This window comes from Gigantopelta aegis, chromosome 8 (assembly GCF_016097555.1).
Source record: "Gigantopelta aegis isolate Gae_Host chromosome 8, Gae_host_genome, whole genome shotgun sequence".
In the NCBI taxonomy this organism is placed as follows: Eukaryota; Metazoa; Mollusca; class Gastropoda; order Neomphalida; family Peltospiridae; genus Gigantopelta; species Gigantopelta aegis.
Genome location: NC_054706.1, coordinates 19278216 through 19287809, shown reverse-complemented (window position 1 = coordinate 19287809; position 9594 = coordinate 19278216).

Here is a 9594-nt window from a genome sequence, read left to right as displayed (position 1 = left end):
ATATTTGCATGAACCTAAAAATATTTGCGGACAAATCTTATTTTAACATATATGTCTGTAATATTGTTTGTGTAAACTTCATTTGCACTAATTTTTTCTCCATGCATGCACATGTTTGTAGCTTCTTTTATGTTACAAAGATTAACTGTTCTATTTTTGTTGTTGAATTTACATTTTGTGGTATTGTAGACACCTAAAGCAAATGTGTTGACAGCTTTCCTACAATTTGTATAGTTTTATTTTGTTAACGATTAGCCTACTTTTTCAATCAAATACATAATTTGTTTTCTGCTACAATTAAAAAACCAAAAACCCCCAGCATATTAAACGTACATTTATTAAGTAGTATTTATATCATAATTGTAGTCTTTTATGTATTTTAAGCTCATGATGGTGTGGCTTCTGTTGGCCATCAACCTTTCTCATTTTGGACTTCTTCTGCAGTTCCACCAGGCAGGTTTCAACCAAGCATGGTCCAAATAATCCTCTCATGGCCTTCACCAAGTGTTGTTAATCTTCAGGCCAATTCGAAATCCAAGATGGCTACCCTGGCTTCTAATTGAGAAATGTTTTACTTCTTCTCAAGTTCCACCAGGCAGGTTTCAACCAAATGTGTTCTAAATGATCCTCTCATGGTACTGTCCAAGTGTTGTTATTTTTCGTATTGATCAAAATATAATATGGCTACCATGGCCTCTACTTGATTGGGATATTTTCGATTAGTTCTAGGCAAATGTATGATCCTATAATGGCCCTTACCTAGTGTTATTTTTCAGGCCGATTCAAAATCCAAGATGACCAACCTGGCCTCTGCTTGGAACCAAATGTGTTCGAAATGATCCTCTCATGGTCAAGACTAAGTATTATTTTCTGATTGGCCGAGACATTTTCGACTTCGTATCAAGTTCCACCAGGCAGATTTCAATAAACCGTGGTCCAAATGATCCTTTCATGACCCTGCAGCTAATTAAGTGAGGTTTTTTGTCAATTCAAAATCCAATATGGTCGTTATATTTCACCATGCAAATTTCAACCAAACTTGGTACAAACAATTCATTCATTGCCCAGATCATTCGAAATCAAATATGGCTGACCTAGTCTCGGTTTGGCTGAGATATTTTTGACATGTTACTGACAATTTTCAGCACCATTTTAACGACGTGACAGTCACACATTTTATTTTGTATTGAAAATCTCCTGTTACTTATACTGACAAATGAAGCCTCAATTAAATCCAGTGAGTGGTTTTATTTTTAAAGTCACAAGTTTTCTTTTATTTAAGCACATTTACCAAATTACTAAACAAAACATGTTGGCTAAAAATATGAAGAGTTTCATCGCGAATCGCGATAAACGCCATCTTTAAACGTATTAACGGTGTTACCAGGTTCATTTACATCAAATCATTTGCAACATATCGCAACCGATCTATTATAAATACTATATTTAGCATATTCTGGCGAACATCCGGTGTCAGCGTTCCACGTTTCTGCGAGACAACATTATACTGGTTGTTCCCCACAGTTACTTCAGTATTGTAAGGTTTCATCTGTATCAATATACTGATCGGTAAACGTCCCGTAATGGCAAACAACCATCGAGCCCCTAAACAATGGTGTCTGTCTAAGCATGAGACTATTAGTTCGTTTGAGAGTTGGAGACAAAACCTGCAATATACTGTATCACTTGACCCACACTTCTCACCTTTGCTAGTACCAGGATCAACCTGGGAGAAACGTACTAGGAACAATCCACTATGTGGATTCCATGATGATCCTGAACGTGTACCAGTTGAGCGAAGGTTATCTGCACAACAAAAAGTTAATGTGCTAGAACTCATGTTAGGTCAGATTGCTAATCATTGCCCCATTCTTTCACGTAATACCATCGTGCGAAACTAGACATCATTGGAAAACATCTGGCAGGTTATTCGCTTACACTTCGGCTTTCAGACTACAGGTGCCCATCTATTAGATTTCAATGATATTCAGTTACAACCCGATGAGCGCCCTGAAGATTTGTATCAACGGCTCGTTGCATTTGTTGAAGATAACTTACTCACAGCTGAGTCCAACATCACGCATAATGGAGAACATATACCTGATGAAGAAATAACTCCTTCGCTTGAAAACCTTTGTCTTAACATGGCTACGTTTGGTTCACCCCGGTTTGCCCAGACTTGTTAAGCAATGGTACGGTACCGAACTGAGATCGCGTACTCTGGCATCTATTAAACCAGACATCTCACAGGCCTTAATTTCCCTCTTAGATGAATTACAATGCAGTGAGGAAGCAACAGTTCTTCGAGCATTTCCTAATCGTGATCATCAAAAATTTGTTTCTAGAAAGCCAGGCAACAACTCCAACCGCCAAGCTACTACAAAGATATGCCCACTGTGTAAACAGTCTGGCAGACGGGATTACAGTCATTTTCTTAACACATGTACATTCCTACCCGATGCCGACCGCCGATACATAGCAAGGGCGAGACAAAGCATGTCAATCGTAGAAAGTGACGACGAGTCGGAGGCTTGTGACGATATCCCTAATGAACTTGCATACCAGCAATCAACAGTTAATCAAGCATGCGTTCCGCCCGCAGCACGACGAATAAACATTGCATCATCACCCTATCTGATGTATTATGCAGACATCACACTGTACGAATTACATTTGACACCGGTGCTACTGGAAACATGATTCAAGAAGCGACGGCCGTCCGCTTAGGTGCTATAATCAACCATAGGTCACAGTCCGCTCGTCAAGCTATTGGCTTTTCTCCACTGGAATAGTTGGAGAAACCCGACTCACATTCACTAGAGAAAAGCAACACTTTACCTTCGATGGTTTAGTCATAAGAAACTTAGACGTCCCCATTCTCGCGGGTGTTCCTTTTATGGAGAGTAATGATGTTTATGCACGACCTGCATCTAAATCCATTATCCTTAAAGATGGGACTTGTTACAAGTATGGGTCCTGCAGCTCCATGAATCCTGAGGATGTGCCTCATACCATCCGCCATACGACTATCCTCCGTGCTCCCTCCTCAACATCTACAATCTGGCCAGGAGAATATATAGAGATTGATGTCCCAGACTCGGCCTACATTGGTGACAGTGACTTTGCTCTTGAGCCTTGGTGCGATATCTACCAAAAGAAACAAATGGTAAACATACAGGAGTGGCCCGTACCGGACATAGTCACAAGTGTTTTGGGACATATTCGAATCCACAACCCAGTCAGTTATCCTGTGACACTCAAGCGCAGTGAACATTTCGCTCAAATTCGACCTGTGTTCATCCCAGAACACAATGTTCCTGACCATCATAAACCTGCTGATCACTACCACTCGAAAGATGGTGTCGAGCACTCGCGTGATGTCAAGCACTCGCGTGATGTCATGTTGGATCCAGACAACATAATGCCTTTTGATGTCGAGCAGGAAGTCAGACACCTATTAAAAGAATTTGATCATGTGTTCAGCCTGGATATTAAAGGATACAATGGCGCTGTTGGTCCTTTAGAAGCGGTAATTAACATGGGCCCAGTGTTACCGCCCCAGAGAAAAGATCGATTACCACAATATAACCATAACCGATTGGTTGAACTTCAAGACAAATTCGATGAACAAGAGGAAAAGGGTGTTTTTGTGCGACCTGAGGACGTAGGTGTCTCAGTTGAATATGTCAACCCATCATTCCTGATTAATAAACCAAATGGCGGCACACGTTTGGTTACTGCATTCGCTGATGTTGGACGTTACAGTAAACCACAACCAGCACTCTTAGCTGACATTGACTCCACTCTCAGAAAAATTGCAAAGTGGAAGTATATCATCACCACTGATCTCACCAGTGCCTTTTATCAAATTCCTTTAGCCAAAGAATCGATGAAATTCTGCAGTGTGGTGACTCCCTTTGGAGGTGTTCGTGTTTATGCCTGATCAGCAATGGGTATGCCAGGCTCAGAAACAGCCCTTGAAGAATTGATGTGCCATGTACTCGCTGGTGACCTTTTTTGTGGAGGTGACACTTTACCTGAGCTCCTACTCAACTGGAGAAATGTACTTGCACGTTTATCAAAATCCGACCTTCGTCTGTCAGCTCTAAAAACTACCAGATGTCCAGAGTCTACAACTCTTTTGGGATGGACTTGGAAGTCAGGCACACTCACAGCTAATTCACACTGTGTTGCTACTCTCGCATCCTGCTCTGTTCCTTCCACGGTTAAGGGTTTGCGATCATTTATTGGAGCTTTTAAAGTTCTGTCCCGTGTAGTGCCTGGGTGTGCATCATTCTTATCACCATTGGATGACATAGTTGCTGGAAAGGAGTCTAAAGACAGCATTGTATGGTCTGAGAGTAGATTGGCATCCTTCCTCAAGGCTCAGAAAGAGTTGGCTAATCATAAGTCCATTTTGATTCCAAAACCATCTATCACCTATGGATTGTGACTGATGGATCTACAAAACATCATGGTCTCGGTGCTACATTATATATCACAAGAGATGGCCAAACATGCCTGTCAGGCTTCTTTAGCGCCAAACTTCGAGCTCGTCAGCTCACATGGATTCCTTGTGAAATCGAGGCATTAGCTATGGCCGTTGCAATCAGACACTTCAGTCCTTACATTATCCAATCACAGCATGACACCATCATTCTGACTGACAGTAAACCATGTGTACAGGCATATGAAAAACTACATCGAGGTGAATTTTCTACAAGCCCTCGCGTATTAACCTTCTTGTCTACTGCTAGTAGATACCAAACCATCTTAAGACATATTGCAGGTGCAGCCAATATTCAGTCCGACTTCTCAAGCCGTAATGCCCCAACTTGTAACGAGATGAGGTGCCCATTTGCAGTTTCGTACGACAAACCGAGGAAGCTACGGTTAGACAGATTGATCTTCAAGATATTGTGCACGGCACTGTTCATTTACCATTTACCAGTCGACATGCATGGTTGTGTATTCAGCAAGAATGCTCGGATATGAGACGTACCCATGCACATTTACGCCAAGGAACACGTCCGTCCAAAAAGCATACACACATTAAAGATGTCAAACGTTACCTCAGAGTGGCGTCCATCTCAAGTGATGGGTTACTCTCGTGGTCAAAAGACACGAACCACTTCATCCAACTCACGACTGTATTATAGTCCCACGTCAGTTCCTGGAAGGGCTACTAACTGCTCTTCACATACAGTTAGACCACCCAACTCGCCATCAGTTGAAATTGGTCTTTCACCGGTATTTCTATGCCCTAGACAGCGATAAGGTCATTGATATTACGTCTACAACCTGCCACCAATGCACTTCACTTACAAAGATCACTCCAACTATCGAAGCACAGACGTCGTGTCCTCCTCCAGAAGCCATTGGCACCATCTTCGCCGCTGATGTTATAAAACGCAACCGACAACTAATTTTTTTTTCTCGGAGAAACTGTACAACATTACCTCATATACAGCTACCATGCTAATTGAAAGTGAACAACATGAATCATTACGAGAGGCTTTGATTCGATTATGTGTTAGTCTTCGACCACTCGATGGACCACCAGCTGTTGTGCGGACAGATCCAGCTCCCGTTTTCAAGCTCTTGTCACTGACAAACTCCTAGCTAAAGAAAGAATCTGCTTGGAGTTGGGAAGGATAAAGAATCCTAACAAGAATCCTGTTGCTGAAAAGGCTGTCCAAGAGTTAGAAGAAGAACTCTTACGACATAATCCTCTCAACAGTTACATTTCTGCTATGACTAGCTGTTGTTACGGCAAGGCTGAATTCTCGAATCCGCTCACGTGGTCTATCTGCAAGAGAGATGTGGACACACAGAGATCAGTTCACGCACGAACAAATTCCAGTTGATGACCAACAGTTAATTAATGAGCAGCAAGTGATTCGTTCCAATAATCAGTGAAAGGTCTAGGACTCCGTCCAACATCTTTCATCACTCTCCCAAGATGGGTGACATAGTGTACCTTTCTAGTGAACGTCAGAAGACTCACAGTAGACCTCGGTACTTGGTAACTCACATAGATGGCACATGGGTTAATGTGGCCAAGTTCATTGGCAGTCAGTTACGTAGTACCACTTACAGGGTATGAGACAGCGAGTGTTTCAAGGTTCCTAGCTCTGTTATTTCCAAAAACAATCTTGTTTGTACACCTAGCGATCAGTTATTGAAGGATGAAGAAGCTGAGTGTTGACCAACCAACCCTTTGCCATCCATATTCTGGCGAACATCCGGTGTCAGCGTCCACGTTTGTCTGCGTAGACAACATTATACTGGTTGTTTCCCCACAGTTACTTCAGTATGTAAGGTTTCATCTGTATCAATATACTGATCGGTAAACGTCCCGTAATGGCAAACAAACCATCGAGCCCCTAAACAATGGTGTCTGTCTAAGCATGAGACTATTAGTTCGTTTGAGAGTTGGAGACAAAACCTGCAATATACTGTATCACTTGACCCACACTTCTCACCTTTGCTAGTACCAGGATCAACCTGGGAGAAACGTACTAGGAACAATCCACTATGTGGATTCCATGATGATCCTGAACGTGTACCAGTTGAGCGAAGGTTATCTGCACAACAAAAAGTTAATGTGCTAGAACTCATGTTAGGTCAGATTGCTAATCATTGCCCCATTCTTTCACGTAATACCATCGTGCGAAACTAGACAATCATTGGAAAATACATCTGGCAGGTTATTCGCTTACACTTCGGGCTTTCAGACTACAGGTGCCCATCTATTAGATTTCAATGATATTCAGTTACAACCCGATGAGCGCCCTGAAGATTTGTATCAACGGCTCGTTGCATTTGTTGAAGATAACTTACTCACAGCTGAGTCCAACATCACGCATAATGGAGAACATATACCTGATGAAGAAAATAACTCCTTCGCTTGAAAACCTTTGTCTTAACATGGCTACGTTTGGTTCACCCCGGTTTGCCCAGACTTGTTAAGCAATGGTACGGTACCGAACTGAGATCGCGTACTCTGGCATCTATTAAACCAGACATCTCACAGGCCTTAATTTCCCTCTTAGATGAATTACAATGCAGTGAGGAAGCAACAGTTCTTCGAGCATTTCCTAATCGTGATCATCAAAAATTTGTTTCTAGAAAGCCAGGCAACAACTCCAACCCGCCAAGCTACTACAAAGATATGCCCACTGTGTAAACAGTCTGGCAGACGGGATTACAGTCATTTTCTTAACACATGTACATTCCTACCCGATGCCGACCGCCGATACATAGCAAGGGCGAGACAAAGCATGTCAATCGTAGAAAGTGACGACGAGTCGGAGGCTTGTGACGATATCCCTAATGAACTTGCATACCAGCAATCAACAGTTAATCAAGCATGCGTTCCGCCCGCAGCACGACGAATAAACATTGCATCATCACCCTATCTGATGTATTATGCAGACATCACACTGTACGAATTACATTTGACACCGGTGCTACTGGAAACATGATTCAAGAAGCGACGGCCGTCCGCTTAGGTGCTATAATCAACCATAGGTCACAGTCCGCTCGTCAAGCTATTGGCTTTTCTCCACTGGAATAGTTGGAGAAACCCGACTCACATTCACTAGAGAAAAGCAACACTTTACCTTCGATGGTTTAGTCATAAGAAACTTAGACGTCCCCATTCTCGCGGGTGTTTCCTTTTATGGAGAGTAATGATGTTTATGCACGACCTGCATCTAAATCCATTATCCTTAAAGATGGGACTTGTTACAAGTATGGGTCCTGCAGCTCCTGAATCCTGAGGATGTGCCTCATACCATCCGCCATACGACTATCCTCCGTGCTCCCTCCTCAACATCTACAATCTGGCCAGGAGAATATATAGAGATTTGATGTCCCAGACTCGGCCTACATTGGTGACAGTGACTTTGCTCTTGAGCCTTGGTGCGATATCTACCAAAAGAAACAAATGGTAAACATACAGGAGTGGCCCGTACCGGACATAGTCACAAGTGTTTTGGGACATATTCGAATCCACAACCCAGTCAGTTATCCTGTGACACTCAAGCGCAGTGAACATTTCGCTCAAATTCGACCTGTGTTCATCCCAGAACACAATGTTCCTGACCATCATAAACCTGCTGATCACTACCACTCGAAAGATGGTGTCGAGCACTCGCGTGATGTCAAGCACTCGCGTGATGTCATGTTGGATCCAGACAACATAATGCCTTTTGATGTCGAGCAGGAAGTCAGACACCTATTAAAAGAATTTGATCATGTGTTCAGCCTGGATATTAAAGGATACAATGGCGCTGTTGGTCCTTTAGAAGCGGTAATTAACATGGGCCCAGTGTTACCGCCCCAGAGAAAAGATCGATTACCACAATATAACCATAACCGATTGGTTGAACTTCAAGACAAATTCGATGAACAAGAGGAAAAGGGTGTTTTTTGTGCGACCTGAGGACGTAGGTGTCTCAGTTGAATATGTCAACCCATCATTCCTGATTAATAAACCAAATTGGCGGCACACGTTTTGGTTACTGCATTCGCTGATGTTGGACGTTACAGTAAACCACAACCAGCACTCTTAGCTGACATTGACTCCACTCTCAGAAAAATTGCAAAGTGGAAGTATATCATCACCACTGATCTCACCAGTGCCTTTTATCAAATTCCTTTAGCCAAAGAATCGATGAAATTCTGCAGTGTGGTGACTCCCTTTGGAGGTGTTCGTGTTTATGCCTGATCAGCAATGGGTATGCCAGGCTCAGAAACAGCCCTTGAAGAATTGATGTGCCATGTACTCGCTGGTGACCTTTTTTGTGGAGGTGACACTTTACCTGAGCTCCTACTCAAACTGGAGAAATGTACTTGCACGTTTATCAAAATCCGACCTTCGTCTGTCAGCTCTAAAAACTACCAGATGTCCAGAGTCTACAACTCTTTTGGGATGGACTTGGAAGTCAGGCACACTCACAGCTAATTCACACTGTGTTGCTACTCTCGCATCCTGCTCTGTTCCTTCCACGGTTAAGGGTTTGCGATCATTTATTGGAGCTTTTAAAGTTCTGTCCCGTGTAGTGCCTGGGTGTGCATCATTCTTATCACCATTGGATGACATAGTTGCTGGAAAGGAGTCTAAAGACAGCATTGTATGGTCTGAGAGTAGATTGGTATCCTTCCTCAAGGCTCAGAAAGAGTTGGCTAATCATAAGTCCATTTTGATTCCAAAACCATCTATCACCTATGGATTGTGACTGATGGATCTACAAAACATCATGGTCTCGGTGCTACATTATATATCACAAGAGATGGCCAAACATGCCTGTCTGGCTTCTTTAGCGCCAAACTTCGAGCTCGTCAGCTCACATGGATTCCTTGTGAAATCGAGGCATTAGCTATGGCCGTTGCAATCAGACACTTCAGTCCCTTACATTATCCAATCACAGCATGACACCATCATTCTGACTGACAGTAAACCATGTGTACAGGCATATGAAAAACTACATCGAGGTGAATTTTCTACAAGCCCTCGCGTATTAACCTTCTTGTCTACTGCTAGTAGATACCAAACCATCTTAAGACATATTGCAGGTGCAGCCAATA